Source organism: Podarcis cretensis (genome assembly GCF_951804945.1).
Source record: "Podarcis cretensis genome assembly, chromosome: 8".
Lineage (NCBI taxonomy): Eukaryota > Metazoa > Chordata > Lepidosauria > Squamata > Lacertidae > Podarcis > Podarcis cretensis.
Window position 1 is genome coordinate 2146080 of NC_137177.1, and position 22176 is coordinate 2168255.

General features: G+C 45.5%; 1 long non-coding RNA gene across 1 annotated transcript in view; it reads left to right on the forward strand.

The window, feature by feature from the left end:
- Window positions 1–22176, forward strand: part of LOC307221390 — a 119816-nt gene that overhangs the window by 36573 nt on the left and 61067 nt on the right. The window contains exon 2 of the long non-coding RNA XR_013841358.1: window positions 4172–4305. This is a non-coding gene — a long non-coding RNA (uncharacterized lncRNA). The remainder of the gene's footprint in view (window positions 1–4171; window positions 4306–22176) is intronic.

Consider the following 22176-nt stretch of genomic DNA (forward strand, 5'->3'; position numbering starts at 1 on the left):
GCAATGCGCTCTACGTGGGGCTACCTTTGAAGGTGACTCGGAAACTACAACTAATCCAGAATGCGGCAGCTAGACTGGTGACTGGGGGCGGCCGCCGAGACCACATAACACTGGTCTTGAAAGACCTACATTGGCTCCCAGTACGTTTCCAATCACAATTCAAAGTGCTGGTGTTGACCTTTAAAGCCCTAAACAGCCTCGGCCCAGTATACCTGAAGGAGCGTCTCCACCCCCATCGTTCTGCCCGGACGCTGAGGTCCAGCGCCGAGGGCCTTCTGCCGGTTCCCTCATTGCAAGAAGCAAAGCTACAGGGAACCAGGCAGAGGGCCTTCTTGGTAGTGGCGCCTGCCCTGTGGAACGCCCTCCCATCAGATGTCAAAGCGATAAATAACTACCTGACATTCAGAAGACATCTGAAGGCAGCCCTGTTCAGGGAAGTTTTTAATCTGTGATATTTTAGTGTATTTTTGGTTTCTAAGGAAGCCGCCCAGAGTGGCTGGGGAGACCCAGCCAGATGGGCGGGGTACAAATAATAAATTATTATTATTATTATTATTATTATTATTATTATTATTATTATTCTCTGAGCAGCCACAAAGTGCACGTTCCCCAAAACACAAACCCAAGACACCTTCCTTGTTGAGAAAATGCCAGAGCTTACCCCACATGCTTGGCATTCAAGGCCAATGTCCCTGAGTCAGAAAAGGCTCCCTGCACCCTTTTGCTTGGAAAATAAACAGTGACTAGACTACAGACTCTGGAAGCTGCGAAGACATTCCTATGGATGACTGAGAACTGGTAGCTGCTGCTGAAGAGTGAAACACACTTTATTTCTCAGCCTCAGGTCTCCAGATGTTGTTGGACTACAACTCCCATCATCCACAGCTAGCAGGACCAGTGGTCAGGGATGATGGGAGTTGTAGTCCCAAAACATCTGGAGACTCAAGGCTGAGAAAGACTTCCCTGCAATATGGGAAAGTGGGGAGGAGACGTTGAGCTCAAACAAACCGAAAACATTCCTCAGATGCGAGGAACTTACCATTACGCATATAAATCTGCAAATACATTCCAAAGGTCTATTTTTAGGTTTCCGATAGGCCGCGCACACCAGTGGGGACGTTGGACTAAATTATGTCAATTTCGTTTCCAATTTTCCCAGCCTTAAATTCATTTCCACATCAGCTTGAAATTTTGTTTTGAGCCTTGCAAAAAAAAACAAAACCCACCGGCATTTTTTAGCGTGGATTTCCCCCCCCCCCCCAACAGACACATTTTCGTATGCAGTTTCTGCAGCCCATCCTGTGGATTATAGTCCGTTCGCTTTTACTCAGAGTAGACCCATTGAAATAAATGGAACCAAGTCAGGCATTTTTTTCTCAGCGCCCCCCCCCACCCTTTGAACGTGAGCCTGCATACAAGGAAGTGCATTTTGCACCTATGTTTTGCGCTGGAGATTCAACATTGCAAAATGTGGTTCGTGTATTGTTTCTGGGAAAGTGCAGATAGGCTTTTGTTCAAAAGCTGAACCAAACTTCTCAAATGATGCTTGAGCGCACTGAATGATTCAACTCTGCAACATTTGCCACCAAGATGACTCAACACTGCCTTCCCATTAGTTTCTACTTTTTATTTATTTATTTATTTTTATTTCATTTATTATTTAATTTAAATCTCATTTTCCTGTTAATTATGTTGTTTCGAATGCGCATTTCATATTCGATCTTCCTCTGCAATTTTTTTTAATTTTTGAGTGCTTTCTTTGATGTATTAATGGAGGCCGTGAACTGCTTCGAGGTATTTTTCTTTAAAATATAAAGCAGTATAGGAACGAAATCAACAGCAGCCACAACATTTATATACCCCCAGAATGTAAGAAAAATAGTTCAATAAAATAAACACAAGAAATGCCTGCTGGATCAGACCAATGCCCCCCCCCCCTCAGTCCAGCTTCTTCTTCTTTGGCAATCCCTCGTAGGCAAGTAAGATTTTCTTCCATAAACACAGTTTTAACAATGAGTCCGTAGGTGACTGTGGAGGCCAGTTCTAGACCCACACGTCCTTCCACAGTGGGGACATAGGTTTCTGGGTGGGAGTTGATTACGGTGTGGATTTGCCAAGCATGCCTTCCTCTTAGCACGTTTCTCCCTTGCATCCTGAGTTCGAGTGTCTTCAAAGCCCAGGACACCTTTGGTCCAGGCTGTTCTCCAACTGGAGCGCTCGCAGGCCAGTTTTTCCCTTTTGTTGGTGTTTATACTACATTTTTAAAGATTTGCCTTGAGACAGTCTTTAAACCTCTTTTGTTGACCACCAGCATTACGCTTTCCATTTTTAAGTTCGGAATAGAGTAGTTGCTTTGGAAGACAATCATCAGGCATCCGCACAACATGACCAGTCCAACGAAGTTGATGTTGAAGAATCATTGCTTCAACACTGGTGATCTTTGCGAACTATTCCAAACTTAATGCTGGTGGTCCATAAAATGATCCATAAAATCATAAAATGATCCATAAAATCCATAAAATGAAAGCAATAAACAATGTACTGCTGTCACACAATCAATCAATCAATCAGTAGCTGAACTGGGTTCCACACAGTCACAAAAACAAACAAAAAAGAGCCACATAAACAAAAACGCAAAATAAATAGCAAAAACATACAGACACTCAAAACGGAAGTGTGGCACTCAAATCGGACATGTAACACTCAAATTGGAAGCACGACACTCAAAACAGAGCACGTTCAGCTTCCGAAAAAAGTTTGCAAACTGGAACACTTACTTCCGGGTTTGCAGTGTTTGGGTTCCAAGTTGTTTGAGTCCCAAGGCATTTGAGACCCAAAGGACCACCGTATAGCCTTTACCTCCGCCAGCCCATTGTGTTTTAATTGTAAGCCCTGGTATCTTAGGATGACGGACGGGCGATTAATAGTGACAACCACAATCATAAATTCCGCATTTAAAACAGCATTCATAATGCAGGGAACGGCTTCCTCCCAAGAAGGTGTTTTCATGCCTGAACCAGGGCCATGCCAGAACTTGCCTGTGCTCAGGAGACGAGGTACATAGGTATCCCAAAACACATCTCTTTTCCCCGTTTCAGTTTCAAATGCCAAGCTGTTGGCATGGGGTCTCTCATTGCCATTTGCATCGACACTTGGCTGATGCCAACTCTCTGGAGAAACCAGATGGGATCTCTCCCCCGTTCCAGGAGGGAAGCAGGTTGCATCAGACAGGACTTCCAAGGGAAGTTTTAAAAAATATGTAATGTTTTATTAACTTTTTATCTCTGTTGGAAGCTGCCCAGAGTGGCTGGGGCAAGCCAGTCAGATGGGTGAGGGACCAGTAATAAAATGGTTGCTATTATTATGATTATGGAATAGAACGTCCCTGTTTTCATCAGCTAAATGTTGGAGTGCATGGGCAAAACAGAGTAAAAGGACCCAGGACAAGAGGGTGGGGGCAGTAGAGTCCAGTGGTGGGAGCAGTTGTGCCGAGAGAATGATGGCAAAACAGCAGCTTCCTTAAGGCCCTGAAATATACTCAGAGTCGAGAGTGGATTTCATGGTCTTTATTCAGCTCATAGTGGTGAGGAGGAATGGGAGTTCCCCCAGAATGTTTTTGTTTTTTTTATAATATTTATTAAATTTTAGTTTAACAATAAAATACATAGATAATAACACAATCTTTTCCAATATCCACATTTCATATTCATCTTTGGACTTCCTCACAACCCTTGTTCCTGCTTTCTAAACTCATAAATTTTACCAGCAAATTATTAACTTGGTTTAATTCATATAATATAATTTTCCAATATTAATATCTCAAATTTTGGGATTTAACATACTCTTATTGAAACTTAATCATAAAAGGTTACTTATCCAAAATTTATCTTTTCGTCTTCCAATTAAATTTAAATTTCTATTCTTTATACCTAGTTTATTGAAAGCCATGTTTTTGCTAATCTTACATCTTTCTTAACATTCATACAATTTACAATGTTTTTGTAGATAGTCCTTAAATTTCTTCCAGTCTTCCTCCACCAGTTCTTCTCCCGGGAGTTCCCCCAGAATGTCTGCTTTATATACATTATTTACACAATGGGCCCCACCTGATTGGCTAATTCCGGGATTCTCCTGTAGGCCAATCAGGTTGCGGATTCACTTCCACCTGGAGCTGGACCAATCAGACTGCTGTGCTCTGGACCCTATTGTTCTAGGACCAATCAGACTGCTGCATTCTGAATCCTATTGTTCTAGGACCAATCAGACTGCTGCCTTTTGGATACTATCCAACTCAGTACATAACATGTAGGCTCCTGTGACGTAAGTCCTGGGCCCCGCCTGCTAGCCCGCTCCCTAAAATATCACTGGTTTGCTCCTTTTTATATATAGGGTACCCACATTCTGCATGGACTGGTTGCATGGAAGCATGTGCAAATGGCTTGAGATACCTATGAGGTCCACAAATTACCATAAATACTATATATTCAACACAAAAAGCAGCAACAATTTGTTGTGGACAAAGGACAGCTGGACATAGAAAGGGCCCTATTACCTTCAGGAGCTTAAGGATGGATCAACCTAAATCCAGCCCAGATCACTCTTTAAATGTACGGTGTGAACACGGCTAGAATTTAACCCACTGGTCCAGCACCTGCTCCTCATTCAGCAGGTAGCATCCTAAGTCCTCTCTCAGCTCCCTTTGGAAAAATGTGTTGTTGTTTAGTCGTTTAGTTGTGTCATGGACCAGAGCACACCAGGCCCTCTTGTCTTTCACTGCCTCCCACAGTTTGGTCAAACTCATGTTCGTGGCTTCGAGAACACTGTCCCACCATCTCGTCCTCTGTTGTCCCCTTCTCCTTGTGCCCTCCATCTTTCCCAACATCAGGGTCTTTTCCAGGGAGTCTTCTCTTCTCATGAGGTGGCCAAAGTCTTGGAGCCTCAGCTTCAGGATCTGTCCTTCCAGTGAGCACTCAGGGCTGATTTCCTTCAGAATGGAGAGGTTGGATCTTCTTGCAGTCCATGGGACTCTCAAGAGTCTCCTCCAGCACCAGAATTCAAAAGCATAAATCAGCCTTCTTTATGGTCCAGCTCTCACTTCCATACATCACTACTGGGAAAACCAGAGCTTTAACTATACGGACCTTTGTCGGCAAGGCAGTGATCCATGAAGGGGATCGGAAAATGAGTAGGAGGCAAAGAGAGGCAGGGAATTAGGGGAGGGAGTGGTAATGAACACAAAGGTGGGAACTGCCGGTCAGGTGCAACTGAAATATCGTGTAACTCTTTACCCAAGATGCCAGTCAAGGCTGCCTCGCACCGGCCCCCTAGTCCTCCCCCAGGAGATGTTGCCACCTGCAATTCAGTAGACAAAGCTCATTTTCCTTCCGCATTTTGACATAGCCATACCGATGTGGCAATTCTCATTGCGTTTGTGCAGGCAGCCCAGATGCTGACTCACTGCATCAGGGTTGGGTGTGTGGGGTGTGACCCGGGTTGACTGGCGCACCTTGCCATACTGGACTACCCTACAGGGCTGTTGTACTGCGAGTGCATCTCTCAGAGAGTCTCCTAGCAACTCTCTCTCTCTCTTTTTTTTTATAAGATATTTATTAAGATTTTCCAGAATAATACATCTCCACCCCCATCGTTCTGTGGAGAGCATCTCCACCCCCATCGTTCTGCTGAGTTCCAGCACCGAGGGTCTTCTGGCAGTTCCCTCACTGCGAGAAGCCAAGTTACAGGGAACCAGGCAGAGGGCCTTATCGGTGGTGGCGCCCGCCCTGTGGAACGCCCTCCCACCAAATGTCAAAGAGAAAAACAACTACCAGACTTTTAGAAGACATCAGAAGGCAGCCCTCTTTAGAGAAGCTTAGATGTATTACTGTATTTTAATATTTTGTTGGAAGCTGCCCAGAGTGGCTCGGGAAGCCCAGCCAAATGGGCGGGGTATAAATAATAAAATTATTATTATTATTATTATTATTATTATTATTATTATTATTTCCCTGGATATTTTTTTTGGTGGGGGGAGAATCGTGCCATTTAAAGTGGCACAGTGCTGCTTTAAACGCCTTGTGCAGATGGGTCCTAGGAGCCTGGCATCGCAGCCTTTGCTTTCTCAGACTGCTTCCCGGCTGGCACTGCCTCTCTCCAGAGGAGCACAAAAGCCCGATTCATGGCTCGAAACACCTTTTCCAAGACAAGAGGAAAAGGAGAAGGCTCTCTCCCTCTCTCTCTCTTTGACCCACAAGCACAATTGTTGCCAGTCAACACAGGCTTGCGACTGAGTCCCTTTTGCCAGCTTAGGGGAGGAAGGAGGGTATAGTGGCTAGAGCAGAAGACGCTTCCAGCCATGGGTCCTACCCAGGATGACTGTTCTCTGCCCCCACTGTCAGAAGCGCCATGATTCTGAGTACTGGTTGCTTTAAAAAAATATGTATAATATACTGAGCTTATTATAGTAAAGGAAAGGAAAGAAGAAAAAAGAAGAAAAAGAAAGAATAGAAAAATGGGGAATACATTAAAAAAACAACAACGTTTTGGTAAGCAGAGGAAAACAGCAGTAACAAAATAACCATAAAATATAATTAAGGATACAAAAGTATACAGTTTATATGTAGATGGATAAACTGTTTTCTCAAGTATATATATATTATTATTATTTTTCAAATTTTTTTTATTGGTTTTCACATTTATCACATAAAAAAGAAACAAGAAAAAAGAAAAACATTACAAAACAAAACACAAAAACAAAGAAAAAGACATAAAAAAGAATTATTACTTCCAGTTCCTAATTTCCTTACATTGATAACTGACTTCCTCAAATCCCCTCTAACTGAATTTCATTACATCACCTGTTTAGCAGTTCTCCAAATTCATATTTCTAATAAATAGTATTTAACTTCTTTCATTTACTAACCTTTTCTCCTTTATTAATATTCTAATCCTTAATATTTATTAACAACATATTCTTATTCTACCCCTAAGCCTATTTATTACTTCCAAGAAATTTCTCTTTATCTTATATTATGTTTTCTCAAGTATCTATTAAGCCACGTGTCACTATGGTTTTGACAAATACATTCCAAATACAGTGGCACCTCGCTTTTCGAACATAAAGTCAATAGAGAAAACTGGGGGGGGGGGGGGAGAGAGACTTAACAGAAGCCGTTCGACTTCCAAGGCGCGTTCGAAAACAGAAGCATTTTCTCCCGGGTTTTCAGCGTTCGAAAACCAAAACGTTCGACTTCCAAGACGTTCAAAAACCGAGGTACTGCTGTATCGTTAAATTTGTCCATGGCTTACAAGAATTGTCATCTATCCATTGATTCCAACGTTATCAATACCAAGCTTTTTGCAAGAGCACAGAGAATCGATTTACGCTGACTGCCAAACCCCACGTCTTAGGCATCTAGTGCAAGATGATGTTATCTTCTCAAATTTTTAGCTCTTTCCTCAAAATTGTACCCATACATCCTAATAAAGGTAAAGGGACCCCTGACCATTAGGTCTAGTCATGACCGACTCTGGGGTTGCGGCGCTCATCTTGCTTTATTGGCCAAGGGAGCCGGCGTACAGCTTCTGGGTCATGTGGCCCGCAGGACTGGGCCGCTTCTGGCGAACCAGAGCAGCGCATGGAAACGCCGTTTACCTTCCCGCTGGAGCACTCGTCATGGTCCTCTGTGCACCAGAAGCGGTTTAGTACTGCTGGCCACATGACTTGGAAAGCTGTCTGTGGACAAACGCCAGCTCCCTTGTCCTGAAAGCGAGATGAGTGCCACAACGCCTTTGACTGGACTTAACCGTCCAGGGGTCCTTTACCTTTACCTTTACCTTTACCTTACCAGGATTCATAGCTTGGCGGGTTCAAAGAATCACAGAATTGTAGCGTTGGAAGGGGCATCCAGTACAACACCCCTGCAAGGCAGAAATGACAGCAGGGTTGATGAAACTGGAAAGATAATAATAATTTATTATTTGTACCCCGTCCATCTGGCTGGGTTTCCCCAGCCACTCTGGGCAGCTTCCAACAAAGATTAAAAATACATTAAAATGTCACACATTAAAAACTTACCAGAATGGGCTGCCTTCAGATATCTTCTAAAAGTCAGATAGTTGTTTATTTCCTTGACATCTGATGGGAGGGTGTTCCACAGGGCAGGCGCCACTACCGAGAAGGCCCTCTGCCTGGTTCCCTGTAACTTGGCTTCTTGCAGCGAGGGAACCACCAGAAGGCCCTCAGAGCTGGACCTCAGTGTCCGGGTAGAACGATGGGGGTGGAGACGCTCCTTCAGATATACTGGACCGAGGTCATTTAGGGCTTTAAAGGTCAGCACCAACACTTTGAATTGTGCTCGGAAACGTACTGGGAGCCAGTGTAGGTCTTTTAGGACCAGTGTTATGTGGTCTCGGCGGCCGCTCCCGGTCACCAGTCTAGCTGCCACGTTCTGGATTAGTTGTAGTTTCCGGGTCACCTTCAAAGGTAGCCCCACGTAGAGTGCATCGCAGTAGTCCAAGCAGGAGATAACCAGAGCATGTACCACTCTGGCCAGACAGTCCACAGGCAGGGAGGGTCTCATCCTGCATACCAGATGGAGCTGATAAACAGCTGCCCTGGACACAGAACTGACCTGCGCCTCCATGGACAGCTGTGAGTCCAGAACGACTCCCAGGCTGTGCACCTGGTACTTCAGGGGCACAGTTGCCCCATTCAGGACCAGGAAGTCCTCCACACCCGCCCGCCTTGTCCCCCAAGAACAGTAGTTTTGTCTTGTCAGATAGCAACAAGAGGCTTGGATTCAGGATAACTTTATTCCCTGGAAGGCGTCAGACCCCCCCCCCCCAGGCAGAGAACCAAAGACTGAGGTCAAGGCAAAATCTACACTGCCAAGATATTTATGATCCATTTGGGAACAACTATCCAACTGGCAGGAACAAGCCCTCCTTTGTTGTCTTCAGGGCCTCGGAGAGGCTGAGCCCCACATATCAGAGGACTACATCAACACGTCCGGTTGTTCCTCTGCTTTCCTACAGGGAAGCCCACTCTGCGCTGCCAAATTGGAGCAAACGTCAGTTGGGTTTTCTCCAGATTGACATTTGTTCCGCTGTAGTGCTAAAGAGCGGGTGGTCTGGGGGAAAGGCAAAAGCCGTGGTCTCTAGGCAGCGGACAAGCAGGATGAGCCCCATAAGTAGATCAGAAAAGATACTCAGTGATGACTTGACACAGTCTAATTTTCCAGGGAGGCTTTGTGCAAGCAAATTAGGACAAAAGTAAGAAGAATTCAAGAGTGGAGTCATAGTCTCACTCTATTCTGACCTGGTCAGACCACACCTGGAGTCCCGTGTCCAGTTCTGGGCACCACAATTTAAGAAGGATGTTGAGAAGCTGGAAGGTGGGCAGAGGAGAGCAACAAAGATGATCGAGGGTCTGCAATCCAAGCCATATGAGGAATGGTTGAGGGAATTGGGTATACTTAGCTTGGTCCCATCACCTCCTAGCAAATAGAAGGGGAAGAAATGGAGGCAGTGAGAGATTTTACTTTCTTGGGATCCATGATCACTGCAGATGGTGACAGCAGCCACAAAATTAAGAGACGCCTGCTTCTTGGAAGAAAAGCAATGACAAACCTAGACAGCATCTTAAAAAGCAGAGACATCACCTTGCCAACAAAGGTCCTTATAGTTCAAGCTCTGGTTTTCCCAGTAGTGATGTATGGAAGTGAGAGCTGGACCATAAAGAAGGCTGATCGCCGAAGAATGGATGCTTTTGAATTCTGGTGCTGGAGGAGACTCTGGAGAGTCCCATGGACTGCAAGAAGATCAAACCGATCCATTCTGAAGGAAATCAGCCCTGAGTGCTCACTGGAAGGACAGATCCTGAAGCTGAGGCTCCAATACTTTGGCCACCTCAGGAGAAGAGAAGACTCCCTGGAAAAGCCCCTGATGTTGGGAAAGATGGAGGGTGCAAGGAGAAGGGGATGACAGAGGACGAGATGGTTGGACAGTGTTCTCGAAGCTACTAGCATGAGTCTGACCAAACTGCGGGAGGCAGTGGAAGACAGGAGGGCCTGGCGTGCTCTGGTCCAGGAGGTTACGAAGAGTCGGACACGACTAAACGACTAAACAACAAAGCTGGAAAAATAGGAGATTGAGAGGAGAGATGATAGCCATCTTCTAATATCTGAAGGGCTGTAACATGGACGAGGGAGCAAGCTTGTTTACTCCTGCTCTGAAGGGTAGGACTCGAACCCATGGCTTCAAGTTACAAGAAAGGAGGTTCTGACTAAACATCAGAACATTCTCACACTAAGAGCTGTTCGACAGAGGAATGGACTCCCTCAGGAAGGTTGCAGACTCTCCTTGCTCAGAGGTTTTTAAGCAGTAGTTGGGTGGCCATCTGCCATGGATACTTGAGATTCCTGCATTTTAGGGGGTTGGTCTAGATGACCCCAGGGGTCCCTTCCAACTCTACAGTTCTGTTTCTATGAATGCTGAATGGGCAATGGAAGGAGCCCCAGCCCTCAGCACCAGACCTCTGCAGAAAACATCTGATTGCATGAATAATGCTCTGATTGCCTGAATAATGCCAGCGCTTATTCGCTTGATGTGCAGGCAGAGGCTGGAGGAGATATATCTATGTATAAATATAGAAATACCAGGCTGTGCTCCTGCTTGGTCCATTCACCAGCCTCCCTTGCCATTCACCCAGAAAACAACCTTTCTCCCTCCTCTATGTGACATCCTTTTATAGCCATGTTCAAATATATAAAAGGATGTCACATAGAGGAGGGAGAAAGGTTGTTTTCTGCTGCTCCAGAGAAGCGGACACGGAGCAATGGATCCAAACTACAAGAAAGAAGATTCCACCTAAACATTAGGAAGAACTTCCTGACAGTAAGAGCTGTTCGACAGTGGAATTTGCTGCCAAGGAGTGTGGTGGAGTCTCCTTCTTTGGAGGTCTTTAAGCAGAGGCTTGACAACCATATGTCAGGAGTGCTCTGATGGTGTTTCCTGCTTGGCAGGGGGTTGGACTCGATGGCCCTGGTGGTCTCTTCCAACTCTATGATTCTATGATTCTATGATTCACCCACATTAGCCCCCAACAACGTCCCCTTCCGTCTCCCCGAGCAACTACTAAAATAAGAACAGTCTGTTAGATCAGACCAAGGGACCATCTATAAGAACTTGTGGACTTTGGAAACTGTGTTTTTCCAGGGGGGACAGAATACCCAGAATGCTCCTGTGTCATCTGGTACGATAATCTTTATTGTCATTGTCCCATACAGAACAACGAAATTGAAAAATCTACATAAGACATTCAAAACCCCACAAGCCTGCTATCCCAGCTATCCCAGCCTGGTTAGGCCCCTAAAAACTCTGATGCCCCATTTTTAAATACAATATACTCCCATACAGACTCCTTACAATGCGTTTAAAACCAAAATCGCATTTGGGTAGAAACTGTTTCTCAGGGTTAGGGTTAGGGTTAGGGTCTTTATAACCCTGGACCTTCTTCCAGGGGGACGCAGGTGGCACTGTGGGTTAAACCACAGAGCCTAGGACTTGCCGATCAGAAGGTCAGCAGTTTGAATCCCCGCAAAAGCACATCCAAGTGCAAGTAGATAAATAGGTACTGTTCTGGTGGGAAGGTAAACGGCGCTTCCGTGCGCTGCTCTGGTTCGCCAGAAGCGGCTTAGTCATGCTGGCCACATGGAAGCTGTATGCTGGCTCCCTCGGCCTGTAAAGCGAGATGAGCGCCGCAACTCCAGAGTCGGCCGCGACTGGACCTAATGGCCAGGGGTCCCTTTAGCTTTACCTTCTTCCAGAAGGCAGAAGCTGAAAGAGATCATTTCCGGGGTGCGCACTATCCTGCGCTATCTCTGCAGCTTTCTTATGGCACCTGGAAGTGTAGATTTGATCCAAGGTGGGAAGAGTGCACCCAATTATTCTCTCTGCAGTCTTTACAGCGCTGGACAGCATTGGTGTGGCTTTATTTCCTAGGCTTCCGACTCAGATTCTCAACAATCACTATCCATGCCCCCTCAGGAAATAGGGATGTCTCACAGCAGCCAACCAGATGCCTGCAGTAAACCAGCAAGCGTGACCCGAGTGCGAAAGCCAGTTCCCCTCCTGCGGCTTGCAGCGAGTTGTGCTCAGAAGCATCGCGGCCTCTGGCAGTTGAGGCAGAGCATAGCCATTGTGGCTAGTAAAAACCAAGAGCCCAGAAGGATAGCGCAATCAGTAGAGCATGAGACTCTTCATGTCAGATCATGGGTTCGAGCTCCACGGTGAGCGAAAATTATTTATTTATTTTTATTAACATATAAAACACATACATATACGGTACATTGACACAACACACATGCACAACACACTACCTTATTTTCATAACATAAAACATACCTACATTACTCTATATAATACCTACCTATACTGTACATTTAACATACCTACACACCTACCCCACACAGACACCCATCAAATGTCTTGACTTCCAACCCTTCTTGTTACGCTACTGTATTTTTCCAACTAACTTAAACACATTTTATTATTTCATTAATCTCTTCTTCTATCTTAACTTTACTCTCCTTTCACTCTAATCATTTTCTGAATTCACTCAATATCGGTCAGAAATTCTACTTTTTCCACATAAATTTTGATGTATTCCTGAAAGACAGCCCACTCCTTATTCACTTTTTGAACCATTTCTCCTCTTATCCTCCCTGTTAGGTCGGCAGTATGGAAGTATGCCATCATTTTAGATCACCAGTCTGTTTTAGTTGGGACGCTGCTGCTTTTCCAATTTTTGGCAATCGATAACTTTGCCGCCGTAGTTGCATACATAAAAATTCGTCTGACCGTTCTTTTTATTTCCTCTGACATGATACCTTGGAGAAAGGATTCTGTTTTTTATTTCCAAATGAAAATCTAAACATCTTTTTCAGTTTGTTATAGATATTTTGGGAGTCATTCTGGACTTGCAGCTGTCCATGGAGGCGCAGGTCAATTCTGTATCCAGGGCAGCTGTCTACCAGCTCCATCTGGTACGCAGGATGAGACCCTCCCTGCCCACAGACTGTCTTGCCAGAGTGATGCATGCTCTGGTTATCTCCCGCTTGGACTACTGCCATGTGCTCTACGTGTGGCTACCTTTGAAGGTGACTCGGAAACTACAACTAATCCAGAATGCGGCAGCTAGACTGGTGACTGGGGGCGGCCGCCGAGACCACATAACACCGGTCTTGAAAGACCTACATTGGCTCCCAGTACGTTTCCGAGCACAATTCAAAGTGTTGGTACTGACCTTGAAAACCCTAAATGGCCTCGGTCCAGTATACCTTGAAGGAGCATCTCCACCCACATTGTTCTGCCCGGACGCTGAGGTCCAGCGCCGAGGGCCTTCTGGCGGTTCCCTCATTGCGAGAAGCAAAGCTACAGGGAACCAGGCAGAGGGCCTTCTCGGTAGTGGCGCCCGCCCTGTGGAACACCCTCCCACCAGATGTCAAAGCGAAGAATAACTACCTGACATTCAGAAGACATCTTAAGGCAGCCCTGTTCAGGGAAGTTTTTAATCTGTGATATTTTAGTGTATTTTTGGTTTCTATGGAAGCCGCCCAGAGTGGCTGGGGAAACCCAGCCAGATGGGCGGGGTACGAATAATAAATTATATTATTATTATTATTATTATTATTATTATTATTTTCCCAGAATCCCACTATCTCTTTGCACTCCCACCACATATGTAGAAAGGTTCCTGCACACTGGGCGAAAGATTATTGCATCCCAGGGGGTTGGACTAGATGACCCCTGTGGTCCCTTCTAACTCTACAAATCTGCCATTCTGTGAATTTGCATGCTTCCCTTTCAAAGCCACCTAAACTGTCGGCCATCGCTGCCTCCTGTGGGAGGGGAGTTCCAGAGATTAACTCAGCGCCGTGTGAAGAAGGACTTTCTGTTCTGTGTCCTGAACCTTCCAACATCTGGGCTAGCTTACAGCATGCGACTCTTAGAGGCAGCAGCAGTTCTGAATCCCAGTTTCTGGAAGCTGCAGCAGGGGAGACGGCTATTGTGGTCGGATCCTGCTTATGGGCTTCCCAGTATGGACTCTGGTTGGCCACTGGGAGAACAGGCTGCTGGACCAGTTGGGCCACTGTCCTGAAGCAGCAGGCCCCTTCTTATGCTCTAATCCTGCAGCGGAGGCTGCGTGACGACAGCCTTACATTTTTATGTTTATAGGAAGATATCATTTTTTCGTTGTAAAAGCATGTTCCTTTTGATGCTGAACTGCGCCGTGGATTTTGTGGCATTAAGGACTCGTAAATGTCTGATGCAGGCCCGTCTCCTGCACAAAAGGGTCGTTGCGGGAGAGAGGATACATCATGAGGACAGGGAGCCGGCTGGGCGCGGAGAATCAAAACCAGAATCAAAATCGCAGGAGCTTCAGCTGGGCGTTTGATGTGGAAATGTCTCGAAATAACTCTACGCCACGTGATCCTCCCATTGTCTCCAGCCAGACTTGCGCAGGAGAGGTTCCCGCTGGAAACGGCAGCATAATCCCAATGATTGACCCAAATGTGCTACTAGGGGCTGCGTTCTGCACACATACCCCTCCAGGTTTGCCGCAGCAAATGGTCCCAAGAACCGGGATGTCACCTGAACGCCTATATCACCCCACACCTTGCGAGGGGCTTCACGCGATGGGCTTTTGTGCCAAGGCAGGACCCCTTGAGCTGCTCAGGATTAAGATCAGAACAAGGAGGGGGGAGCGAAATCCCCGCCGGTGGGTCGGCGCAAAAACTAGACCCTGCTGTCTCGTACACTCATCTTTTTTCTGCTTCTCTGTGAAGTCATTCCTCAGGAATGTGCTGGGGCCAGTTTTCTTTCTTTCTTTCTCTCTCTTTTTTTCCAAAGTAATTATTCTCTTGAAAGAAAACACGTGTTCGCTAAATGCTCAGAAGCCAAAAGGGAGGGGAAAAGAAGTAGCAGGAGATTGGGGAAGGGCAGGAGGGAAGAATCGGCAAGGCTCCCCTTAGAATCACGACTTCCTTTCAATTTGCTCTTTCTTCAACCTTGATGATCCTAGAATTGAAGAGTTGTAGGGTGGCGCTGTGGGTTAAAGCACAGAGCCTAGGGCTTGCCGATCAGAAGGTTGGCGGTTCGAATCCCCGCGACGGGGTGAGCTCCCGTTGCTCGGTCCCTGCTCCTGCCAACCTAGCAGTTCGAAAGCACCTCAAGTGCAAGTAGATAAATAGGTACCACTCCGGCGGGAAGGTAAAAGGCGTTTCTGTGCGCTGCTCTGTTTCACCAGAAGCGGCTTAGTCCTGCCGGCCGCATGACCCGGAAGCTGTACGCCGGCCCCCTCGGCCAATAAAGCGAGATGAGCGCCGCAACCCCAGAGTCAGTTAGGGGGGATTCGAGGAAGTCAAGTAATAATGGAATTTAAAATGAATATAAGAAAGAATATGTGTTTTGTTTTTATTTTTCTTGTAGTATTGTAGTGTATGTTTTGTTTTGTATGTTTTATTTGTTATAGATGTCAAAAAACAATAATTTTTTGGGAGGGGAAAAAGAAAAAAAAGAAACTTACAATCTCCTCTTTTAAAATGGAATCTCTTTCAGAAGTTCTAATATGAGACTCTTTCAACTACTGCTCCCCGCTTGTTGAAAATAAATAAATGGGAAGGATTGTGGGGTTTTGTGCCCGTTTCAGCTTCTGCTTTGGGATCTGAAGACTCGAAAAGAAATAAAATTCAGACCACCACCCAGAGCCTGGTTCATTTTTAGGCTTGTGATAGGAATTTTGAGGTCTTAGATATATGGTAATGTTCATAACCGCACGTACATAGATCAGCACAGGAAGACCGACCTGAAGCCATTTTGATTCCTAAATTGAGCAAATGTTTTCTCTGCAAGGTCAAAGTGGAAAAGCCTCCCCACTGTCTTTTCCTTCACAAATCCTGTCTTAAGGGTATGTCTGTGTTTGAATAGGGTGTGAGCCTGTGACTTGGCCCAGGAACTAAGCATTTATCACTACAAAAGAATGGCCAGGCTCCCCAGGAAATCCAATCAAGTAAGCATTAGCAGATAACCTGCCAGACAGGAGATAAACAACGACAGGAGAAAAACAATATTCAAATTTCTGTTTTAGATCGCCTTTTCTGTGATGTAGGTGTGATGTATCTGAGGGGTGGTCTTAGGTTACACCCCTCCTGTGATGTATGCATGATGTTTCTTGGGGTGGTCTTGACCTACAGGGTGGCAATTTCAAAAGTCTTTATAAGGTCTTGCACACCATTTTTCTGGGTCCCTCCTCTCTCCTGTGGGTGAGGGGAGCACCCTGTTGCAACAGATCAATAAAGGCCAAGCCTACAGGCTGCTGTTTTGCTCCAACTAATCCTGGTTGGTGTCTTTGTTTTTGTCCAAGGGAGCCCTCAGATTTTTCCGTTAACAGGCTTAAAAAAGAAAAGAAAAGGCAGGGAAACGAGACTCTTTCCAAACATCGCATATTTTCACAAGCCTCGGAGAAATGTCACGGAAAGAGTCGAGGTTTTTCGGCGCTTCCTGCAAGCTCTGAGATCTTTGGAGCCTGACTTACCATCTCTTTTTCCTTTTGACCAAAGTTAGAAAAGGTTTTTCCTCCACCCCACAGCTCCCGCCCCACAACCAATATTCCATCCACCAGGATTTCGGCTAAATCCCCCAAAAGCATGCTTTGCCTTTTTAAGGCAGAGCCGGGAGAGGCAACCCACGGTCAGATTACTCATTCTCTGCCCTAGTGTCATGGGAACCAAAATCTCAGCCGCTGTCTCTCTCTGCCCCCCCTTGCCCCACTGGTCCCTTTGGGGGTTCACACAAGTGCAGCGATGGAGCAGGCCCAGGCCTGGCCAGGAAACCTGTTCCAATTGTTCCAAAAGGTGTGGTGCAATAAAGGACGAAGGTGCTTCTGAGAACGCGCAGAGCGTTTTCTCTCCAGCTGAGGAGGGTCATGTCTCGGGGCTAACGCAACGAATTCAGTTTTGACGGGAATGATAAATATTACGAAAGAAGCTTCATTTTGTTGCCTGAAATTAACGCGACTGCATGTTTTCTCTTTTTTTTCTTTCAACTCAGTTTTGTTGGAGGTTTTCAACATATAATACCATAAAAACCAAACACAGGTCATATCCAAAGAGAGCAAAATAAGGGAAAGGAGAAGAAAAGAGAGAGGAGAAGCAACGAAGAAAAAAGCAAACACACGGACGCAAAACACAACCGGTTGGGCGGTTGGAGGATGGATGGCGGCTAACAGATTGAGGTTGAATCCTGACAAGACAGAAGTACTGTTCTTGGGGGACAGGAGGCAGGTAGGTGTGGGGGACTCCCTGGTCCTGAATGGGGTAACTGTGCCCCTGAAAGACCAGGTGCGGAGCCTGGGAGTCATTTTGGACTCACAGCTGTCCATGGAGGCACAGGTCCATTCTGTGTCCAGGGCAGCTGTTTACCAGCTCCATCTGGTACGCAGGATGAGACTCTCCCTGCCCACGGACTGTCTCGCCAGAGCGGTGCATGTTCTAGTTATCTCCTGCTTGGACTACTGCAATGCGCTCTGTGTGGGGCTACCTTTGAAGGTGACCTGGAAACTGCAATTAATCCAGAATGCGGCAGCTAAACTGGGGACTCGGAGCGGCCGCCAAGACCACATAACACCAGTCTTGAAAGTCCTACATTGGCTCCCAGTACGTTTCTGAGCACAATTCAAAGTTTTGGTGCTGACCTTTAAAGCCCTAAACGGCCTCAGTCCTGTATACCTGAAGGAGCGTCTCCACCTCCATCGTTCTACCCGGACACTGAGGTCCAGCACCGAGGGCCTTCTGGAGGTTCCTTCCCTTCAAGAAGTGAGGTTACAGGGAACCAGGTAGAGGGCCTTCTCGGTAGTGGCACCCGCCCTGTGGAACACCCTCCCACCAGATGTCAAAGAAAAGAACAACTACCAGACTTTTTGAAGACATCTGAAGGCAGCCCTGTTTAGGGAAGCTTTTAATGTTTGATGTATTACAGTATTTTAATAATATTTTGGAAGTCGCCCAGAGTGGCTGGGGAAGCCCAGCCAGATGGGCGGAGTATAAATAATAAATTATTATTATTATTATTATTATTATTATTATTATTATTATATATTCTATTTTAAGCTTTGATTCACAGAGATCTTCCCAGCTCCCATCTTTCTCAGTCTCACACCCTGAGAAAAAACCCACTCTATTCTGTCTCTGACACAGGTCTCTTCATCCATTCCATCTGAATGTTTTCGGTGATGTATTGTCAAAACAATTGAGGTCTTTTATAAGATCTTGGCAGCTTGGATGGTAATTTCAACTCAATGGGAAAAATGAGAAAAGGCCAAGGAGCAAGGGGCGTTTTAGTCGAGATTCCTGCGTTGCAGGGGTTGGTCTGGATGACCTTTGGGGTCCCTAGCAACTCTGTGATTATATGATCCAGACAGGTGTTCTCTGGCCCAGCCCTACCTAGAGATGTCAGAATTCGAACCTGGAACCTTTGGCATGCAAAGCGGATTCTCCACCACTGAGCTGTGGCCGCTGCCTCAAGCCGTCTCATGGTAGGGTCGGTCCCAGCTCTGATCCGTATCTTGGAATCCATGTACGGTTTGCTTTCGCACCAGTGATCCTCACACTGCAGTGGATTGGGCTGGATGACCGCTGGCTATCCCTGTGTTGTTGTTGTTTAGTCGTTTAGTGGTGTCCGACTCTTTGTGACCCCCTGGACCAGAGCACGCCAGGCCCTCCTGTCTTCCACTGCCTCCTGCAGTTTGGTCAGACTCATGCTGGTAGCTTCGAGAACACTGTCCCACCATCTCGTCCTCTGTCGTCCCCTTCTCCTTGTGCCCTCCATCGTTCCCAACATCAGGGTCTTTTCCAGGGAGTCTTCTCTTCTCATGAGGTGGCCAAAGTCTTGGAGCCTCAGCTTCAGGATCTGTCCTTCCAGTGAGCACTCAGGGCTGATTTCCTTAAGAATGGAGAGGTTGGATCTTCTTGCAGTCCATGGGACTCTCAAGAGTCTCCTCCAGCACCAGAATTCAAAAGCATCCATTCTTCGGCGATCAGCCTTCTTGATGGTCCAGCTCTCGCTTCCATACATCACTACAGTTCTATAATTCTATGAAATGCTGCAGACCCGTTGAGATAAAAGTAATCCTCCATTTCCGTCTCTGCTCCTCCTGCAACTTTCCTCGCATTCTTGCCAGCGGGGCCAACCGTCTTCTTCCAAATCTGCTTTTGCGGGGTGTGACAAGGCAGGCTTGCAGCAGACGTACACCGCAGCAGGGGATGTGGAAATCCAGACCGAATGATCCAAACGGTCCATCTATTTTTAAAAAATAATATTTTATTAATTTTCCAAAAGTAACAAAAATAAAAAACAACAACAGTACATCTTCATAATCAAACATAAAAAAGTTGAATTCCCCCAGTCCCTTCCCTGCTTCCATTGTTTATCATCACACCGCATGTCCATTTTGACCTGAAAAATCACTGAAATTACTTATTGTCCAATCATAATGTCATTACAAGTATTTCTAAAATCCTGCTGATGTAAACTTGTGTATATTGCTTCAGTATATATGCAATAAAGCCCTTCCAATCTTTTTAAAATTCATTGTCGTCTCTTCCTCTTAGTTTCAATGTCAATTGCTACCTGCCCAGATTTTAACTTGTCTGAATTAATTTTAAGGTGTCTTTTAATTAATGGATGTCTGTTTTACACTGGGGGGGGGGGTGCGTGTTATACACAGAAAAATACAGTAATATTGATGAAAGTTAACAAAAGAGAAAAAAATTAAATGGTGTGCTAGATAGACCAAGTGGTAGACACACGATGGGGTCACAGGAAGCTGTTAGAAATTCAAGACGAATGTATTGTGACATGATATAACATATATTATTATTTTCACTTTTTCTTCTGGGTGACTCTTTTGTTTGTTACCTCTTTTTAATCGCAATAAAGCGTTAAAAAAAACCTTGACTGCCTGTCTCCAGTCCCTAGTAGACATCTGTACAGGATTCCCACAGGGTAGGGGTTGATATTGTCACAGGTTGGGCATAATATCCATCTTTCGGATCGGGAAAGGTTATGGAAAACTTATTTGAAACTCGGCGTGCTGTACATTAAAAGAAAACTATATGAAAATGATGTGCTGGTGGTGTTTGATTCCCAATAGGTTAGATAAAATGTACAAGACAGGTACAAATATCCGCTGGAAATTTAAGAAAAAGAAGGCAGCTTTTATCATATGTGGTGGTCTTGTAAGGTAATACAAAAATTCCGGGAAATGATACATAATGTTGGAAAAAAGATGTTTAAATAAACTTTTATATTAAAAAAGCCCACCCCAGAGGCTTTTCTGTTAGGAATTGTAGGTCCTGATATTCCAAGAGGGCAGGAAAGACTTTTTATGTATGCGACGACAGCCGCAGGGATGCTATTAGTCCAGAAATAGAAAGAAGATAAAATCTCTACCAGAGAAGAATGGCAAATTAAACTGTTGGACTATGCCGAAATGACAAAATTGACCAGGAAAGCTCAGGAACCAAGAAGACCAAAATTTCAACAAAGAATGGGGAAAATTTATAATTTATCTTGGAGACCACTGTAAGCAGATGAAAACATCAGCAGGATTGCAATAACACAAGTACTATGGGGACAATGATGTTATATAAAATGTAGATTATTGGGAAAGATGCAGTAGAAAAAGTTTAATAATAGGACCCACAGAGGTGAGGTGGAGGTATCTTTTAATTGCTGATGTGTACGGTTGTATTGTTATAATTCTATATTTGTAAAATCAAATAAAAAAATATTTCTCCCCCAAAAAAGGTATTGCCACGGGCCACATTTCCAGACATCTTTGTAGCGCAGTTAAACTGCGGAACTCTCAGCCACAGTAGGCAGTGACTGTCGCCTACTTGAATGGCTCAAACACAGGATTAGACAAATTCATGGAGGTTGAGACTGACAGCGGCTACTGGTATAATGGGTACCTGGTTGGCCACTGCGAAAACAGGATGCTGGTGAAATAAAAAAAAAAAGTTAAGGTCTTTTTTATATATATAATAAATGTTTATAAATGTACCAACCGAGCGCATACATGTGTGGACCACATATCTGGAGCAGCACAGGAGGACCGCCCTGAAACCATTTTTGCTTCCCAAACTGACCGAATGTTTTCACTGCAAGGTCAAAGGAAAATGGAAAAGCCTCCCCATTGTCTTTTCCTTCACAAATCCTGTCTTAAGGGTATGTCTGTGTATGAATAGGGTGAGCCTGTGACCTGGCCCAGGAACTAAGTATTTATCATTACAAAAGACTGGCCAGGCTCCCCAGGGTATCCAATCAAGTGAGCATTAACAGGTAACCTGCCAGACAGGAGGTAAACAAGGCACTCAGATTTCTGTTGTAGACCGCCTTTTCTGTGATGTAGGTATGATGTATCTGGGGGTGGTCTTGGACTCCAGGGCGGGCAATTTAAAGTGTCTATATAAGGGCTGACACACCTTGGTTCTGGGTCCTCCTCCTTTCCTGCGTGTGAGGGGAGCACCCTGTTGCAACAGTTGAATAAAGATCAGGCTTACTAGCTGCTTTGCTTCTCAATATTCTCTGGTTGGCCTCTGTTATTCACTCCTACCAATGGAGAACCTAGAAAGGACTCTGCATAGCTGTCAACTTACAGATTTGAAAATAAGGGACCAGCAGCCTTGAAAATAAGGGACCAGCAGCCAAAATAAGGGACCTGCAGCCTCACTCGTTCCAGGCACTCCAGTCTTCCTGTCCTCCTGCAGTCTGGTCAGACTCATGCTGGGTAGCTTCGAGAACACTGTCCAACCAACTTTGTAACCAGAGGTTCAACTGAATAGAATCTGAATCACATGCACCACAAGGCCTTGTTGTTGTTTAGTCGTTTAGTCGTGTCCGACTCTTCGTGACCCCATGGACCAGAGAACGCCAGGCACTCCTGTCCTCCACTGCCCACCGCAGCTTGGTCAGACTCATGCTGGTAACCTCAAAAACACTATCCAACCATCTCGTCCTCTGTCGCCCCCTTCTCCTTGTGCCCTCCATCTTTCCCAACATCAGGGTCTTCTCCAGGGAGTCTTCTCTTCTCATGAGGTGGCCAAAGTACTGGAGCCT